Source organism: Eptatretus burgeri, chromosome 2 (assembly GCF_056783735.1).
Source record: "Eptatretus burgeri isolate ZD-2024b chromosome 2, Ebu_testis_v1, whole genome shotgun sequence".
NCBI lineage: Eukaryota > Metazoa > Chordata > Myxini > Myxiniformes > Myxinidae > Eptatretus > Eptatretus burgeri.
In genome coordinates this window covers 40,782,156-40,802,125 of record NC_140962.1, presented here as the reverse complement: position 1 = coordinate 40,802,125, position 19,970 = coordinate 40,782,156, and the positions used below count along the sequence as shown (strand labels likewise).

At 40.9% G+C, this 19,970-nt stretch overlaps 1 protein-coding gene across 4 annotated transcripts in view; it reads left to right on the top strand.

Moving 5' to 3' along the window:
- Window positions 1-19,970, top strand: part of LOC147031879 (uncharacterized) — a 163,393-nt gene that overhangs the window by 81,483 nt on the left and 61,940 nt on the right. For 2 of the 4 annotated variants that reach the window (XM_085868525.1, XM_085868531.1), the window contains 2 exons: window positions 5,898-5,950; window positions 19,120-19,200. The exons of 1 other annotated variant lie outside the window; for it this stretch is intronic. The gene's annotated coding sequence lies outside the window, so the exon portion shown is untranslated. Of the gene's footprint in view, window positions 1-5,897; window positions 5,951-17,642; window positions 19,201-19,970 lie in introns of those variants that run through there. One more of the 4 variants, XM_085868540.1, reaches the window with a different exon arrangement.

Sequence of the window (19,970 nt, the reverse complement as noted above, 5' to 3'; positions counted from 1 at the left end):
AGATAGGACAGCCAGCTAAACGTCCCTTCAAAACGACAGCGTGTTCATTGATTCAATACTATTGTTACGGCTGTGGAAATTCGCATTACACCATAAAGGGCCCTCAGGTGAGATATCTTCATCGGTACATGTGTAGTTAGCCCAAACCCGTTGTATAGAGGGAATTTATGTGATCCACCCAGGCTACGACACTTTGAGTTAGTTGTTTTTATTTTTCTGTCTTTTATTTCAAACAAACAGCATCTCAACAACCACGCCATCCCCACCACAGCGCCAACCACACTCAACAACCACGCCACCGCCACCATCTACGCTACCACATCTTCACCACTACGTCCGCTTCCAAACGGCAAACAAGGGCGCCAAGGAAGGAGCTGCGAGGACGCGCGGGTTTTCCCGCCATTTTACCCCGCGCTTGGTGTGAAGGAAGGGGGGAGGGCGGCTCGCCGCCGATTGGTGGATGACCAGCGTGAGGCAGTCGGGGAGAGGGAACGCCCCTCTTCGAGAACCCTCTCGAAGGAGGGTGGAGCCGAAAACGGAGGCGGAGTGAAGGGCGGAGCCCCGGGCTATAAAAGTCGGACACGGGCGGAGCGCTTTTGCTCTTGCTCTCTTCGTCTTTTTCTCTCTCTTCCGGCTCGCTCTTCCTCTTCGTCTCCTCTTCGTGGTGGCCGCTGGTCTGGTCTTCTGTGGTGCGGTCCCGAGACCCGGCTGGTGGGACGGAGCGTCTGCCATTTCCCACGCCACGACCTCAAGCAACAACGTTTTCGCCCCCCCCCCTCACTCTTTCTATCCGCGCTGAGATAGCGCCGGAAATCCCGTCCGTGGCGTCGAGTGGCCAACACGTGCCGGCTCGAGGAACGCCGGAGACGACTCGCCTACCACGCCAGGGATCGGAGTCGCGGCCAGGCGCGACCACGCCGACGGACGTGGGAGAGGGACTCGATTGCCCAAAGGGAAGTCACCATTTTCTTTTCAGGGTTTTTGTATGGATCTTGAAGCCGTGTCTCGTAAAGTAGAACTGTTTAAGTGTTGCCGTGTGTACGCGTATTCGGTTGAAGCTCTGGATTGTTACTTTTGTTTTGGCTGTTATATGTGCATTTTGATTATTGTATGGCTGTATATCCGTGCTTTGTGTCTGTGGCTATGAATAAAATGCTTGCTTGTTGAACTGTTCCCGCTCTGCTTCATCTCTTTTCCTTTTTTTATTGACCCTCCACCTTGCATCACGTAAGGGGTTCGTAGTGGGTGCAATATCCCAGTAATTAATCGGAACCGTCAAGGCCGACGATAACACCGCTCGGTTATCACTGTAGCACGGAACGGACCGCTTAAGCGGTTCGTGGCCGGAGTCAGCCTGTGGCGTGGTACGATCGCCCGGTTGACCATTCGCACAGGTACTTCAGTAGATCGAATTTGGCGAGCAACCCTATCCTGCGCGAGTGGGCAATTGGTACGATCGTGGTGAAGTTAAACCCCCACCCGTGACGAGCTCCCGGCGTTGTTCCGAGAGGGTCACGACAGAATTGTCCGTCTGGTGGGCGACGTGCTGCGATTCAAGTTAAGTGGCCGTTCGCATGCCTACGGGCGCGAATTCGCAACAATATATTATCATAGGCGCACCTTGTAATACTGTAAATAAAATGTCGATTTTAAAAATCGATTTATAACACGTGTAGTTTAAAACTTTCTGATAAATGTTTAACTTTATTAAAGTGCTTGAATCGATGAGAATTCATACGGATACTGAGACACACAAAGAGGCCTCTTGCACCATCAGACCTGTCACATTTACAACCCGTTACCTTAATATATGCATTTCTTTCTTACTTTCTAACTAAATAACACACGTTTGTAATATATTTATTAAATAACAAAATACATACACAACCAATTTGATCTCTTGGTAGGGTTTTCGCAATGCATGGCCTCCTGCTGTGAATTGATAAAAGAGCCTGTGATAGTTGTATTTTATTCTCGTGGGGCTCAAACCCATCAACAGACACCTCGAAGGTGAGTACAAGTACTGTACTGTACTTATCTGCTGCACAAATAGCTTGTTATGGCTTCACCTTTCATCGACCCGAGAAAACACAGCAGTTACTGCCATGATGATTTTAAAAGAGAAAACAATTGAGAAACTATTGCAGGAAATTCCATGAATAACACACTGTTGAATCATCTTTTGTGGGTTTTGGGGAGTTTGTAGAAAAGTTAAATTATCTGCTCTGAATGAGGTTTATGTTCTCGAGATTCAGTAAAGTATTGCAGAAAAAGATTACTTTATATATCTATTGCGGCTATCTTGCACAAACTGCAAACTCTCCCTGAAGGTGTATTTGATCAGCTGGTGAACTTAAACAAGTTGTACCTGCATGAGAACAAGCTTGAGTCTCTCCCACAAATGCATAAACAAGGCAAGCATACGTATGGATGAATGAAGTTTACCGTAGGATAAACAGAATTATAGCTAAGTTATATGAGGAGGTTCAATAAAATTGCGCTATCAATGTTGTTGAAATTCATAAATATTTTCCTCTTTGTGTATTTTTCTCCTTGGAATTGCTTAAATACAAATATTTTGTTGAGGTTATTTTGTCCTTGGCTCAAAGTTTTTTGACCATTCATACTTCCTGTAAATACTACTTGTCTTTGAGTATCAGAGTCTGACTCTGATTTCCGACTTGATTATAAATGTTATCTGGGTGCTTTGCAAGCAATATGAAGTCATCCTCAGAAAACAGGAACTTGGAGGTGGTCACGTGCCATGATTAGCCCCCGTTGGACGTAATCCAAAACGGGGGCTAATGGATTTGGTCTCGATTTTCATGTCCGTGTGTGTATGTGTGCGTTGGTGCATGTGTGGGTCCGCAACCATATCTCGGACGTGTCTGGACCTATTTTATTCGTACTTGGCACAAAGACAACAAATGATGGTATACATATGCGCATAATCTTGTTTCGCGATGCGATCAAAGACGGCTGACTAGCGGCCATTTATTTTAAAAAGAATTGTACACATTGTCGAGGCTCATAAAAGAGCTAGCTCACAGAACATACAGCAAGAGGACCAGGAGACAAGAGGGGTGGGAGAGGGAAGGACAAAACAGTAGGGAACAGAGATATTAGGAGATCTGTGAAAGAGAGAGGGATGTGATGGGGGTACATGTGGTAAACAAGATGGAAACTACAGGGACTTTCAGGAAGGAAAGCAGGGAATTTGAAGGAGGTGGGTTTGGGGTGGATTAATGGGGGTAGAAAAGATCATGGTTTTGGATGGGGGAAGGTAAGAGATGGTGGTGAACAGCTGTTTTGAATACCTCGAAGGAAGAGTGGGATTGAGGAGAGTGTGGGAGTTTGTTCCAAAGGCAGTACAGGAAAAAGAGGACTGGAGAGTGAAGATGAGCAGTGATTCTTGATAGTTTTACCAGAAGGGGGTTGCTGGCAGACCTTGAGCGCCTTGCCGAAATAATGGGGGACAGATCGCAGCCCCAGAGCGGGGGGGGGGGGGGCGACAAGCCGGAAAGGAGATGGTAGAAGACAGAAAGACCACAGACCTAACTGTGGTGAGAGAGTGAGATACCCAAAGACTCAGCCTCATCACAGGAGATACCAATGATCCTAAATGATCCACAGCGTGAAACCGAGAAGGATGAGAGGCAGGAGCATCAACCCAGATCGGAGAGCAGTACTCCATCAGTGTGCAAATGAAAGCATCAGTGTGCAGATGCAGATGAAACCAAAGTGCAGATTCAGATGAAAATTACTAAAACAACGGGGGCTATGAAATTTTACGTCTTTTTTTTTTTTCCTTGTTAGTTTGTGGATGATGGTACCTTTCCAAAAGGATTTTCCCATGTGTGCCAGTATTCTGGTCAAATGCAAAAATCTTGTCCTTATCGATATAGGGAGTGCGATGTCAGCCACATCTCCAGAGGGTAACTGCCTCAGCAGCATTGCTGCACCTCCAGAGATGAAGCAAACCGACATCCACGTGCTGCATATGCAAGGATGAATGAATTGGCATCCTGTGCAATATTTTGCGATTTCATTACCTCCTCATCACCTCTCTCCCACCCTCATACATTTTTCGTTATTTTTGTCCCCCACCCCTCTGATGAGGTTGGAGACGGGGGACATTAAAATGAGCTCCGTCCGTCCAACCGACCAACCGATTATATATCTGTCCATGTACTTTTGTGTCTGCAACATTTCAAAAACCGTTGAACATTTAGTTTTCATATTGCAGATGTTGATTCCTCATGAAATTATCTCCACCTCATTTGGATCATGGCTGTGATTGGCAGAATTATGTTACTATGGCAACCATCTTGGTAACTCGGCTTGTGTACGTGATATTTCAAAAACTATTGAACATTTAGCTTTCGTGTTGCACATATCTATTCCTCTTTCCACCAAAAGGACATGGCACCAAGAGTATCAGCTCCTTGTTACTTTTATTATTTCACTTGATGACGATGAACATCGAATGTCTTTAATTATATTCCACACATGTAAAATAACTTCAGCAAATAATAAAACTTTAATATAGCTAAAGCAGAATAAACCAGAAAAAAAAATTTGTGTGATAAATATATCCTGTATAAAAACCAGCTGCAGAGTCTGCCGAAAGGAGTGTTTGACAAACTTACTGAACTAAGAACTCTGGAGATGAGAAACAACCAGCTGAGGAATGTTCCTGCTGAAACGAACACTTAAACCAGAATTTTATTCTCACAACGTCATAGTGTTGTTTTATCCCAAAATATACGAATTGAACACAAAGGGTTTACATAGTCCAATAAGGCAGTTGTCGTTCTTTCTTCTTTAATTGAAGAAATATATCCATTAACAGAATGGCTTCAAGTGGTTATACTCTTGTGGAATCACCAATTATGTGCTGTGGTTGTGATTGCCATGGTTCGCAGAGCAGGAGTTTCAGTTGTTTCATCTGTCGAGTCTTAAACTGTCATCCTGGTCAAGCAGAATGTGGAAATTAGGCCCAAAAATACATGCTCTATTGAGTTGCTACCCCAGTGAATGGGAGATGATACATGAAACTCCCGAACCCCTAACATATTAATAATACTGTTATTTGTGGAAATTTTTGTGAAACGAATCAGTTTGATGTCCTCTTCATTTTCTATTAGCTTTATAGTCAAATATAATTAATTATCGGCGCAACACTTCATACTTGGTGAGATATCCTCAGTGTTAAAATAACCATTCATTGACAGAGTTTTAACATTGCTTATTAGTTCAGGGGAAAAATGTAAATAATCCACTGATGGATACCAACAAGCTGCAGAGTCTTCCGAATGGAGTTTTTGACAAACTAACAAAGCTAAAAACTCTGTACCTGAGTACCAACCAGCTGTGGAGTGTCTCTGCAGAAATCAACTTCACCGTACACTTTAACAAGCTTCTTTCATTTGTTTTCACCTCCAGGCCAAACATACAACAACATTGATTTGTCGCCGTAAACTGGTTAAAATCTCATCATTTTTGTCTTCGATAATGTTGATATTGGTGGGAGTTTTTTTTTCAATGTACAAGCATATTATATGTATCATTATTTTCTATGTACAGTACAAGCATATGATATGTGGCTAATGTTATCTTCTTCAGGTGCCTTATGTTACCTTACATGTGGCTTACATTTACCATACTATTACTTTGAATATTTATGTGACATTATATAATATGTGACCTAAGTTACCTTCTTATTACTCTGAATATTTATGTGACATTATATAATATGTGGCTTACGTTACCTTCTTATTACTCTGAATATTCTTCTTCTTAAGCCTCACCTATCTTCTTGTTACCTCTGCCACTGAAGGTGAAGGAAGTTATGTTTTCATCCCTTTCTGTCTGTTTGTCTGTATGTTTGTGTACAGGATATCTCAAAAAGTTTTGGACGGATCTGGATGAAATTTTGTGGGCAGGTTCGGTGAGTGACAAGGATGAACTGATTAGATTTTGGTGAAGATCCAGATCTGGATCCGGATGTGATAATTTTAAAGTGATTCTTCACTCTTGAGAGATAGGGCCAAAAATGATATGTAGCATGATATCTCAAAGAGTTGTGGACGGATTCGGATGAAACTTGGTGGACAAGTTGCGTGTGTGACAAGGAAGCATTGATTCAATTTTGGTGAAGATATTGATCTGCATCTGATAATGTTTGAAGTGATTGTTCACCATTGAGAGATCAGGTGAAACTGATATATAGCATGATATCTAAAAAGGTTTTGAACGGATTCGGACGAAACTTGGTGCATAGATTGGATGTGTCGCAAGAACGAATTGATTCCATTTTGGTAAAGATCCGAATCCGGATCTGGATATGAGAATTATTTAATCTTTAAAGTGATTTTTCACCATTGAGAGATATATTCGCCCTGACCCCGGGTCCGCAACAATATGTTTATATATATTTATTTATATAAATATATATATATATATATATATATATATATATATATATATATATATATATATATATATATATATATATACACACATATATCACAACAAATAAAAATAAAAACTGCATTTATACATATTCTTAATAATTACATATACTATCAAAGAACCTGGAGTGACTGACATTAATTCCCCCAGAATTACGGATTGGCTAATTTCCCAAGCATTGGCAAATTTTAGTATGACTTGTAATGCCCCATTCTCACTGGGAGAGATGCTTTACAATACACATTTACATTGAGATAATTGAGCTGCCCCCTGATCCCTGGGTTTTGTTTTTTTTCCCATCCACCAAAAACATTCTCATGCCCACACTGAATAAAATCACAAGTTTTCAACTCATTCTTTCAAGGGATTCAGGATGCATAGAAGTCAAACAAACACATAAACAGACCCTTATCAAACTTGAGAGTTCATAAAACACTTTACCCCAGACTGTCTTGAGAAAGAAGGACAAGGTTGGGGTTTACGAGCAGCAAATTTGATTGGTCATAATGACGTAAAATGCTATAATATTTTGTGCAAGTCTTACGAAACGAAGTCTTTGAAAGTAACAAAAAGGCGATTTGTGTTCTGCAGTGTTGAAGTATATAATTCCATTGAAATAAAATAGAGATTTTAAAGGTCATAGAAAAAAAATTCCGGAAGTTTACTGATCTTGATGCAGTCTTTTTCACCTCCAAATTTAACTCATTATATTAGTTAGTTCTTCATGCCCGTTGTTTGTGTCCTTTATGATGTCCTTATAAACAGAAAGTTTCCTGTTTGGATTGTTTTTCCATTTTGGTTGACTGGCAGACAGGCAAACAGTCTATAAAAAAAATTACCTTACTCCTCTCTGCGCATGCACGATCTGGACAAATTCAGAGCCAAACTACTACTATTAAACTACAGATTCATTTTCCGATTCATGTTCGAATCCATGTTCAAAATTAACATTCAACTGAAATTCAGCTCTTCCTCAATCATAAACTGAAATTTGTAGACACGATACCAATGTTGGGCACCGATAACCAAAAAGTTAACTTCGATAACGATATTCCGATAACCCCAATTTTTAAGTCTGATAACGATAATCGGGTAATTATAATACAAAGTTATCGGAAGTTAACGATAATCCGATAACGATAACTACTTTTTAACGACAATTCCAAAAAACAAGGAAAAAGCTTCAAAACCCATAGAAAAGGCTTATTTATGCTAAACCCAAGAATAAAATAAGCATTATGCATCTTTTTAGAGTCTATGACACTATGTGCTGCTGTTAGTAAAAAAAAATATATATATATATTTAATTTTAATTTATTTCCAACAAACACGAACCATTTTTTTGTAATTACGTAAAGATTGGTATTCCTACCAGTAAACCGACGGCTCTTCCATGCTCGTAGTACTGATACAGCGCCTCGGCATTTCTTGGAATCGGCTCGCATCGCCATTGAGGAGTGCCGTGTGCATAAAACTGTGTGAGCACAGGCTCCGCCCCTTGTGCAAGTTTAATCTCGCGGGAAGTTGACTCGTTGTGTTGTTATATTTCCTAAATCATGGTGGCGTCGGATCTCATCGTTCTGATGGTGATGTTACCTGATGGTGAAAAAAAGTAAAATGATAAAAATGTTATCGGACTAAAAAATCGAGTTATCGGAAGTTAATTGGTCCGATAACGATAAATGGAAGTTAACTTCCGATAATAGTCGGATAAAGAAGTTAACTTCGATAACACTGGGCTGCATTTGAAATATTTTTTTCAGAGTTCTAGGTTTTCTCAACGGTTCCTATATGTTTTTTTGCATGCTGAATTTAGAAATGTATCTCATTTAACTCAATCAGGTCAAGTTTTTAATGCTATCTCAATTTTAAGGAAGAAAAGAATCAAAATTTTAGTTTTTTTAATTAGCATTTTGATAATTCAAAATCAGACTTACATTGACAGAAAATGTACAAACTATACATATAATGACACGCAAGTACACTTAATGTGGAAGAAAGTGCCTTCTCAATTACTTTCATTTCAATTTCAGAAAAAAATATAGATAAATCGTTTCTGGCAACACCCAACTTCAATCGCTCCAGCAGTCGCTGTTTTCCTTCGTCTTTTTAATGTTGAATTTCACATTAACGGTACTTGTGCGTCATTTTACATATAGTTCGTACATTTTCTGTCAATGTAAGTCTGATTTTGAATTTTAAAAATGCTAATTAAAAAAACAATCATTTTGATTATTTTTTTCCTTAAAATTGAGATAGCATAAAAACTTGACCTGGTTGAGTGAAATGAGATACATTTCTAAATTCAGCATGAAAAAAACATCTAAGAACCGTTGAGAAAACTTAGACCTCTGAAATGACGCAGACCACTGTAATTATCTGTTATCGGATTATCGCTTTTGTGCCCAACACTGCAGGATACACAGACAGATGGAAGTGAATCAATTGCTTTACCCCAATCATGGTGTAGTGGGTGTGTGGGGGGTAATTATACTATGATCTTGTCTTGGACTATTACATCTCAGTTGTAGAAGCTTTTGAATGACAGTCATCGTGATTTTCCCACAACATAAGCAGAATCTTTTTTCTTTTTTTTTAATATAAATACTTCATCAAGTGTGTGGATTTAATTCTCTTTCACTTTACCTGAAACCTAAAAAATAATGAACCCTTTGAAATTGACATTTGCTTGAAGCCCACGGCGTTTCACAACCTGAAGGAACTAACATATCTGAACTTGGATACAAACCAACTGCAGACTCTCTCTGGTGGGAAAGTTGAAAAATCTCTCAAACATCATGCACATGACAAAAAACCCCAAGACACAACCAGATATGCCTCTGCTCACACTATTACATGATTATACATATGTGTACCAAGTTTGATTTCAATCCCTGAACACAGATTCAAAACATTCAATCATTCTGGCTGCCAGACCATGCATCCAATCAGGTTTAAATTCAAAAACATATGCTGTATTCCCCATGAATACTGGATCATAATTGTGATGTTTCACATTGATTGATGAAGCAGTTCAAGAGAAATAATTTTTCTAAATATTTTCGTTCAATCCAATATGGCTGCCAGACCATGTGGCCTGTAAATTATTCGTGAACACGCTGTTATCCACAAGGGTTGGGGTACATGGGGGTGAAGTTTGCCCTTGATTTGTCAAGCCGTTCTGGAGAAGAGGATTTTTAAAGGTTTTTTGTTCTTCAAAAAATCATAGCTGCCAAACCATGTGATCTATGACGTCAAAGGTGTAAAAAATTTTGTTCCTCATGGACAGGGGATCCTTCAAAAGAATGAATGAAAATTTTGGCCTCAATCTGTTGAGCCATTTGGAGAAGAAGATTTTTGAAGGTTTTTATGTTATAAACAATATGGCTGCTGAACCATGTGACCGATGATGTCATCAATTCCCCCCCCCCCCCCGTACAATTTAGCCCTCAATAACCTCAGCGCCATCAAGTCTGGCATTTCACTCAGACCGACTCGCAGGGACTTCAAGCAGCCATCAAACTTCTCGACTGGTCTCCCATCTCGACTTCCTCCGACATGAACTTGTCCTGGAAATTCTTTCAAAGAAACTTGCACTCTCTCATGCACAGATTTATCCCATCTCGTCTTCAGTTGTCCAACCCTTCCTCCCGCCCATGGTTCACTGAAGCTTGTGGTGAGGCAGTTGTCCAGAAACAACTTGCCTTTGCCTCATGGAAGGCTAATCCAAGTGAAAATAATCTCAGTTCCTTCCACAAAGCTTGGAACAAGTGTGTGTCTACTCTCAAGAGAGGCAGAGAACAACATGTTTCTAATCTCAAGTCTGAACTCTCAAACCTGTCGCCCTCCTCCAAATCCTGATGGTGTCTAGTTAAGTTTGTTTCTGGTGTATGTTCCCCCTCCATTCCCTCCCTTACTTCAAATGCCCACACAGCTGACACTGCCCATGAAAAGGCTGAATGCCTAAACTCCGTGTTTGCTTCTAAATCTTGTGTCCCAAACACATCGCTTTCTGTACCCACCTTACCCAGTCACACCCAGTTGTTCCTGTACTCTGGATCCTTTTCTCCTGACAAGGAGAGCTTGCTGTCAAACCTTGACTCAGATCCTGCAACCGGTCCAGAGAGCATCAGCCCACGTGTCCTAAAAACCTGCTCTGCTGCTCTTGCTCACCCTCTGTCTGTTTTATTCACCCTTTAATTTTCTCAAGATCATTTGCCAACTGCTTGGAAATCAGCAAAAATTACCGCTCTACATAAAAAGGTGCAAAAACAGATCCCTGTAACTACAGACCAATCAGCCTTCTCCCAATAATCATCAAGGTTATGGAATCCACCATCGCTTCAGACATCAAATCCTTCCTTTTCTCCAATGGCTTCATTTCCGATCATCAATTTGGATTCAGACCAGGTCACTCGACCCTGGATATGCTGCTTCTGCTCTCCCAACAATGGATGGAGATCCTCAATGCCAGACATGAAATCAGAGCCATCTCCCTGGACATATCGCATGCCTTTAATACAGTCTGGCACCCTGCCCGACTCACCAAACTCTTCCTAAAGGATATCTCCACTCATGGCTCGCTGACTTCCTCTCCTGTCGCAACCAACATTTGACCCTTCATGGAGTTCTCTCATCCCCTCTTCCTGTCCAGGCTGGAGTTCCTCAAGGCAGTGTTCTGGGCCCTGTTCTTTTTCTGGTTTTCATCAATGATCTCTCCGACTCTCTGGAAAATCCTCTTTATCTCTTTTCTGATGACTCCACCCTCTGATGGACCATCTGTCATCCCTCAGATCGGCAAGGAGCAGTTTGTTCACTCTCTGCAGATCTGGATAAAATTACAAGCTCGTCTAACACATGGAACATGTCTTTCAATCCGGACAAATCTCACACTCTCACTTTGCCTCTCCGAAAGGACCATCTGGAAAACTGCCCCATCTACTTTCTCAACAATCCTCCAGAAGAAGTCCTTTCACTCAAGATTCTGGGTCTCACTATCTGCCATGATCTTTCCTGGGAAAGCCACATTTCCAAGCTGGCCTCCAAAGCCAGTCGCCGACTGGGCATCCTCCGTCGTGAAAAGTCCTTCCTTGGCACACCTGAGCTCCTGACCATACACAAAGCTTTCATCCACAGCCTGATGGAGTACTTTCTCCCCTCTGGGCTGGTGCTCCCGCCTCTCACCTTTCTTGGCTTCATGCTGTGGAAACCACGGTATTTAGGGTCATTGGTATCTCCCGCGATGAGACTGAGTTTTTGGGTCTCTCACTGTCTCGCCGCAGGCAGGTTGATGGTCTTTTTGTCTTCCACCATCTCCTCTCTGGCCTCACCCCCTTCTCTGTATGAGATATCCCCCCCCCCATATTTTTGTAGGGCACTCAAGGTCTGCCAGCAACCCCCTTCTGGTAAAACTGGCAAAATCAAGAATCACTGCTCACCTTCACTCTTTCATTTCTCTTTTTCCTGACTTTGCAACAAACTCCCACCCTCTCTTCAATCCCACTCTTCCCTCCAGATCTTCAAAACAGCTGTTTACCATGATATCTTATCTTCCCCCATCCAAAACCATGATCTTTTCTACCCCCGCTAATCCATCCGAAACCTACCTCCTTCAAATTCCCTGCTTTTCTTCTTGAAAGTCCCTGTCGTGTAAGGACCTCAAAGTCCCTGTCGTGTCCATCTTGTTTATCCTGTGTTTATCCTGTACCCCGCCCCATCCACAACTTGGCACATTGCAAGTACTCCTCATGGGGAATGAGTTTGATGGTTTTTTTATGATGTCAGAGGAGCCTTGGTTATGATGTCATAATTGCATATGTAGAACGCCACATCCAATCAGTATGAAAATTTTTGAGGGACATCTAGGGATAAAATGGTCCACAGAAAAAAAATTCATTACAGCATTGGTCACGTGATTCGGCAGCCATATATATATATATATATATATATATATATATATATATATATATATATATATATATATATATATATATATATATATATTTTTTTTTTTAAACCCTCAAAAATCTCTGAAGTGGTTGAACAAATTGAGGCGAAACTTTACACGTATGACCACCTTGCCATAAAGAACAAAAGGTTCACACATGTATCATATCAGAGGTCACATGGTAGGCAGCCATATTGGATTTACCCTAAAACTTCAAAAAATACACCACTCAAAAGAAGTCCTGGTGAGCGTCTGCAATCCCTGATTGCTCTTTTTCTTGTTGAAAATGAACTCACTGTAATTTAAGACAATTTAGCTGTTTCTGACATTTATCTCATCACTACAATTGCATATTCTTCATTATGGTCATTACGAAGCACATTCACATAATCTAAACGATCAAATGAGCTGTGCGTGCATGCGGCTGGGTACGATTCAATGGTTTGACAGTTTCCCGAACACCACACACAATAATAATTTCAATACTACGGAGGAGGAGGACGAGGAGGAGAAGGAGGAAAAAAAGGAAAAGGAGGATGAGAAGAAGAAGGAGAATGAGAAGAAGAAGAAAACGCTCATGGTTCACTTACCCCCTCCCAATCATACATACATAGTTAAAATGAATAATGTTGGGATATAGTTTCAGTTATGTGCATTAGTAAGAGAATGTGTAGGATTAGTGGAACGATGCATTGGGTGAGGGATGAACTGTTTTTGATTATTGCATGCGGGTTTCAGATGAGGATAAGGAGCTGTATTGTATGGTAAGTGGAAACGGACTTCATGCTTCTCTCTCTTCTGGATGCAGACTTGGGGACCACCATGACATACGGTGACATTATATTTTCCGACAACACCCATGGATTCACCACTTTACGTGCATTGTATAGCCTGATCTGGGTGGATCATGGGCCTGTCAGGACTGTCTGCACCCCACATAATCGAGAACATCGTTTCACTGATCAGCCTGGATGCACAGCATCGCAATGAGCAATGGAGATTTGCTTTTGTTGCTTGTATTATGAAAAAGGCTGTAAGGTCTTTGCTTTGCTTTCACCTTCTAATTGATGTATCCGGTATTGGAGCTTCTTATCAATTTTCCAGAGATTTATTCCTGACCTGACGATCGATTTTGGCCATCTGTTTCAAGTGACATGCTTTCCTGAAATAGCCTATTTTAGCACAGTTATAGCAGTCTGTATTTCGAGCTAAACAATCAATAACTTGCTTGTGAGTGGGCCTTCCACAGGAATCGCATTTTCCCCCAGACCCCTACCTTGAAAGACTATCCAAGGGAGCTTTGGCTGCCACTCAAAATCGACATTTTGTTTACTATTGTCTCCTTTCCTGGTTCAGCATGTTTGCAGAAGTTTGATGTGTTATTTTACACCGATTCGATTGCGGAACGCTCCACGAAAGTCCAAATTTGTTTTCCATCAGCAATCTACGAAGCTTTGATGTGCTCATTCACAATTCCACAAACTAAATGGTCGTGTGACATCTCGAGATTATTTCCATATTCACAATGTTCAGTCAATTGACAAAGGGTTGCTGTGTAATCGGAAATGGACTCACCCTCTTGCCAACTGAGACTTCATTTTGAAGCACTGTATGATCACCAATGGATTGGGAATCAGGGGGTTGCTAAACAACAAAAATCAGCTCAAAAATTGGAACTTCTCACAGTTTTCTGGTTACAAACAAACTACATAAGCTGCAGGTCGAGGCTCCACAAACCCTCAACAGTATTGAGTGTCTGCACATCTGTAATGTCATTGGTGGCAAAATAGTACTGCATACACTCCACATACAGCAACCATTGTGCCTCTACCGTTTCAAACTCCCAACCATGCCAAACATGGACATGATTTCTCAAAAAAAAAAATCAGTCTCATTGACAAAATAGCTTTTCCTCATTTGAGCTTGATATCGTCACATTTGAGTACCAGTTAATACAGGATTCCTCAGAGCCAGGACCTTTCATCCTGAGAGATGGTCCGGTCCAAATGGTCTTTTATGGCACGGTGTTCAATAATTGCTCCACCTTACCATTCCCAAGGTTGCCCAAATGAACCACAATCGATGGCACACTCACAAAAAGCAGATGGCTGAAACGTTTTCTTACCCTTTAAAAGGTTTATTTGAAAAGCAAAGTACAGGAAAGATGGTCGACAAGACGCTATCAAAAACGGAACAAACCAGGCGAGTCCAAAGACAAAAAGAGGAGAATGAGAATACGCAAACTTACATCCAAGAAGGAGAAATAAAACGCAAAACCTAACCCACTAGGGACCACAGATTGCATTCATTCAACAAAACAATAATGCAGACAGGACTTCTCTTTGTCTACAATGCACAACGTGGATGCAGGACCTGATGCAGTCCACTTTAGAAACCAGGTGAAAGATGATAGCCAGTGGCGATGGTGTCCAAAGATGACGTAACACAGCCATAAGCAGGGCCAGCAACGAGTAGGCCTTCAACCAGGCCACATGGTCATCTTTGTCCTTTTCCCCAATGAGGCTTCCTGGTCGGCACTTCTTCCTCCTCTCCAAAGGCAGGGTGATACGAGATTGGGTCTATCCCAAAACTTCTGCAGGGCGAACCACAATAATCTCTGCCTCACGAGCTACTCCATGGATCACTTCCTTGACTTCCTTCCACATGAGCCTCTCTTGGTTCTCTTCTGGCCCTCTCTTGTCCGCATGAGCCTGTCGAGGTTCTCTTCTGAGCATCTCTTGTCCTTCTCACGAGCTCTCTTGGTTCCATGCTTGTCGGGGGATTTCTCTTCTTCCTCCTGAGCAGTCTTCTTCTGGGGTGCAGCCCACGGGGGTGGCTCAAATAAAAATATATGTGCATTGCCACTTCCTGCTCCACAGCACACTGTGCCACCATTGCTGGCACACAGTGGCCAGAGAGATCATAATCGGCTGAGCTGCACACGTGACACATGCGCCTCTGCAATGGGAAGTCCTCACCTTGCCCCACCCACAAACAAGAGGTTTTTACATATGCATAATTAATCTGTCTATCCTGTCTATAAATTGTATACGCTGCCTCCTCAGCATCATATGTAATCAATGACTTTCTCTAACAGAACCCCGTTACATGGCAATCTAACCTACTCGGAACACATGGACCATACTACACTTGCCACAGTTTAGCTCTCGATCCCCACCCCCTCCCCCCTTCCATGTAACAATATGTAATTGCAAGCACTCATCCTGCTTTCCACACTGAGAAGGAAAATTATAACTATTCCAATGAAAAACTTGGTATTAATGTTACTGTCCATTCAGGCTTTCGGCTGCAAGGAATTTACTCAAACCATGTGAATGAATTTCTGAAAAAAGTTATTCTCATCAGTGACACAAATTAATTTTGAAACAGGAACGCAAATATCAAGCCCATTTCATGGAGCCCATTTCAATCAATATTGGGTACGAGTATAAAGCCCGTCAACAATGATGGGTCGAAGTTATATTATTGAACCAAGTGGCTTTTATAAATACAGTATTATAGATAAAAAAAAATTGGAAACCAAGAAAAATTGTTTTCAAGGTTTTTTTTGTCCTGAAAAAATAGACCATAGTGAACAGCCAGTCATCGTTTATTGGGGTCTTTTGGGTCCTCTGGGTCTTTTGGGTCCAGGGTTATTTTGGCTCCTTTGGGTCGTCTGGATCTTCAGGGACTTTTGGGTGTTAAGCTAGTTGACCTTTTGGGTTTTTGGGGTCCTCAGGGTCTTTTGGGTCTTCTGGATCCACTGGATCTTTTGGATCCTCTGAGTCTTTTGGGATCTTTACGGTCTTTTGGGTCTTCAGGGTCTTTTGGGTCCTCTGGATCTTCGGGTTATTTTGGGTTCTCAGGGTCCTTCAGGACTTTTGAATCCTTGGGGTCTTTTGGGTCCTCAGGGTCTTTTGGATCTTTTGACCAGAGTGAACACCCAGTCATGTTAAAAGATTGGTCTTGAAACCCCCTACTCAAATCGTGCTTATGAAGCGGGACAGAGAAATACACAAACACACATTGTGTTTTCTGGAGGTAGATTGCATTTTGTTAAATATTTCTCGAATTCATGTGAAGAATGACTGACCAATAAATATATAACTCGGCAATTCTTTTCTGATCTTTAGAATTACAAACATGTTCGGTCTAATGTTATTGTTTGCACAATATTGAGAACATTCAAATAAGTATCCTTCATAAATCACAACTTTCCAAGGAAGAAAGGGGGAAAGAGATGATAAAATAATTAATTTAGATAAATTGATTAATGCTTTTTAGATGAGCCAATTTTTACAGGTAATGTTAGTGGATGAATGGGGCTGGTTCATTTCAACAGGAACACTTCACAGCTGGTTGTCATCCAGGTACAGGGTTCCCAGTTGAGTCAACTTGTCAAACACTCCATTTGGCAGTCTCTCCAGCTGGTTGTATTGCAGGCTGTTCAAGTCATAAAGTGACTATTAACTTCAAGCATTAACATTCAAATAATAACTTCAAAGCATAATGATGAACAAACATATTTCGACATCGACAAAGTGGCAAAAGGTTTAGTACAACGTTTGTACAAGATCTTCAACTGTCATGTCAGTAAGATTTACAAAAACACATCTTGTATTAAGAAACTCACATTTACCATTTTATGTGCCAATGGTGAAAAGTGGTTATTCAAGGTGATTGGATTGTAATCTGTTGAAACAGAAATGGGTTTGTATCCCTCTGCATCTTAACGATAAATTAAAAAGGCAGCAAGTATGAAGATATAATATGCAGAGGGAAGTTGATAGGTGGAGTAATTTGCCAGAGAAATATTGGGAATAAGGACATAAATCAGTCAAAATGGTAATTAGCTAAGTGCCGAAAGGTTGGAGTGAACAGGAGGATAGAAAATGATGAGAAAATGCTGAAAATGATGAGAAAATGCTGAAACAGATGAAAGGTGTTGCATCTGTGTTACTTACACATGTGTCTTGTTACCTCTGCCACCACAGGTGAGTGGAAGTTATCTTTTTACCCGTACCTGTCTGTTTATTTGTCTGTCTGTGAACAGGATATCTCAAAACTTTGTGGATGAAATGACAAGGACGAAATGATTCGATTTTGGTGAAGATCTGGATATGCATATGGATATCTGAATGCTTTTAGTGATTTTTCAACAATGAGTGGTGGCGTGAAAATAATATGATAGGTGGGGGGTGGGGGTGATTGGGACCATACTCTGTGCAGAGTGTTGGTGCTGCCTAAGCAGTCTCTTTGACTATTGGGCACAATCCTGGACAGGTCGCCACTCCGACACAGGATACCAGCTTGCTGACACTCATTTTGCCGACCTCGGAAGGATGACAGGCCAAGTTAACCCTACTGGGTATTAATTCAACAGGAAGGGGGATTTGAATTCAGGATCATAGGATCCCAAGCCCACCACCCTAATCATGAAGTCAACACCAGGCATGAAAATAATATGGAGCATGATATCTCGAAAAGTTGTGGATGGCTTCTACCGAAACTTGGTGACAGCTTGGGTGTATGACGAGGATGAATTGATTTCATTTGGATGAAGATCTGAATCCGTATGAGGACACAATAATTTTTTAATTTTCAAAGTGATTCTTCACCATTGTGAGATAGGGCCAAAAACGCCTACAGTGTAGCACGATATTTCAAAAAGTTGTGGATGGATTTGGACGAAACTCGGTGGATGAGTTTGGTATGTGACAAGAGCAGGCCGGTTAGATTTTGGAGATCCAGGTCCAGATCAGGCCCATCAGTGGGACCCAAAAGGTAAATTGTTCGGTCTGGCAGAGGTATGTGCTCTACTGAGTGCCGTTGCAGTCAACTTCTGTCTTTACCTGTCATTCCTGTTTTTGACACCCTCCCCCCTTATTTTATCTTCTCATTGTAGTTTCAAAACCTTCCCCACACCCCCTTGGGCACATATTCAGGAACCATGGTTATTCTCCATTTGGAGCTGGTTGTCATTCTCCATGAGGAGCTGGTTTTTCCAGTTTCTATTGTTATGTTGACACTTCGGTCTTCTTGCAACCCTTACCCGATACCCATCTTGTAATTTCTGTGATGAACATCTGGTTAGACGAGGTAATGGCATGGATGGATGCGAACTTTCTGCAACTCGATGGCAGCAAGACAGGCTATACTAATTGGTACTCATCAGACTAAATTGTTTGACAACAACCATATTCTAATTAATAGGCTGGTTATTCCACTTTCCTCCTTGGTTCCTAATCTAGGTGTTACATTTGATCCATTTTTGTCTTTTGAGGCCCACATCAAGAGAGTGTCAAACTTCATTTTTCCACCTCACAAACATTGCCAGATTGATATCTTACTTAAATATGCCTGATACAGAGAAGCTCATGCATGTCTTTATCTCTTCCAGGCTCGATTACTGTAACTCACTCTTTATTGGTCTACCTGCCAAATCCCTTCAAAATCTGCAATATGTTCAGAATAGAGCTGCACAGGTTTTAACCAAAACTAAGAAAATAGAGCACATCACTCATGCTGGCTTTGCTGCACTGGTTGCCATTGAAATATCGAATCGAGTATAAAATTTTACTTTTGGTCTTTAAGATCTTCCTTGGCACCAACCCCACAGATTTGCATAGTTTACTTGGTCATTGCATGTCCACACACCACCCGAGGTCGAGCACTGCCGGTCTTCTATCTGTGCTCAGGACACGGCTTCACACCATGGAGGATCGGGCTTTTTCTCGGTTTCACTCCACCTGTGGAATAAGCTCCCACATCGCCTGAAGGTATCTGGTTCTATTCGTTGTTAAATCTAGGCTTAAAACACACTTTTATTTCCTTGCTTTTAAGTCACCTACTTTGCAAAAAGGATGTTGGACAAGGATGTTATTATTTTTATTGGATGTAATTTGACTTTTGCATTGTTATTTGTATTTGAAACAATTCGATGTGTGTGTGTGTGTGTGTGTGTGTGTGTGTATATATATATATATATATATATATATATATATATATATATATATATATATATATATATATATATATATATATATATATATATATGTATGTATGTGGTGTAGTGGGCCTGCGGGGGCAGGGCATGATGTGGGGAGCGTGGTGGAGGAGTGGTTTTAGAGTGGTCACGTGCTTGCATGGGATATATGAGTGCACGCCGCCTGAGGCGAGGTTGTAGTTGCTGTAGCCGTTGTGGCCTGCGGAGCCTGTAAGTCGTATGGGTTGTAGAGTGCATCGAGTGCGCAATAAAGTGGAGTTACGGGCAATGTACGCTTTTAATATATATATATATATATATATATATATATATATATATATATATATATATATATATATATATATATATATATATATATATATATATAGATATATATATATCAGGCGTATAAAAATGAAAACCATGTCAGTATAGACATACAGTATATATATATACATATATATATATATATATATATATATATACATATATATATATATACATATATATATATATATATATACATATATATATATATATGTTGGAGACTTCCGGTTCCGGTTT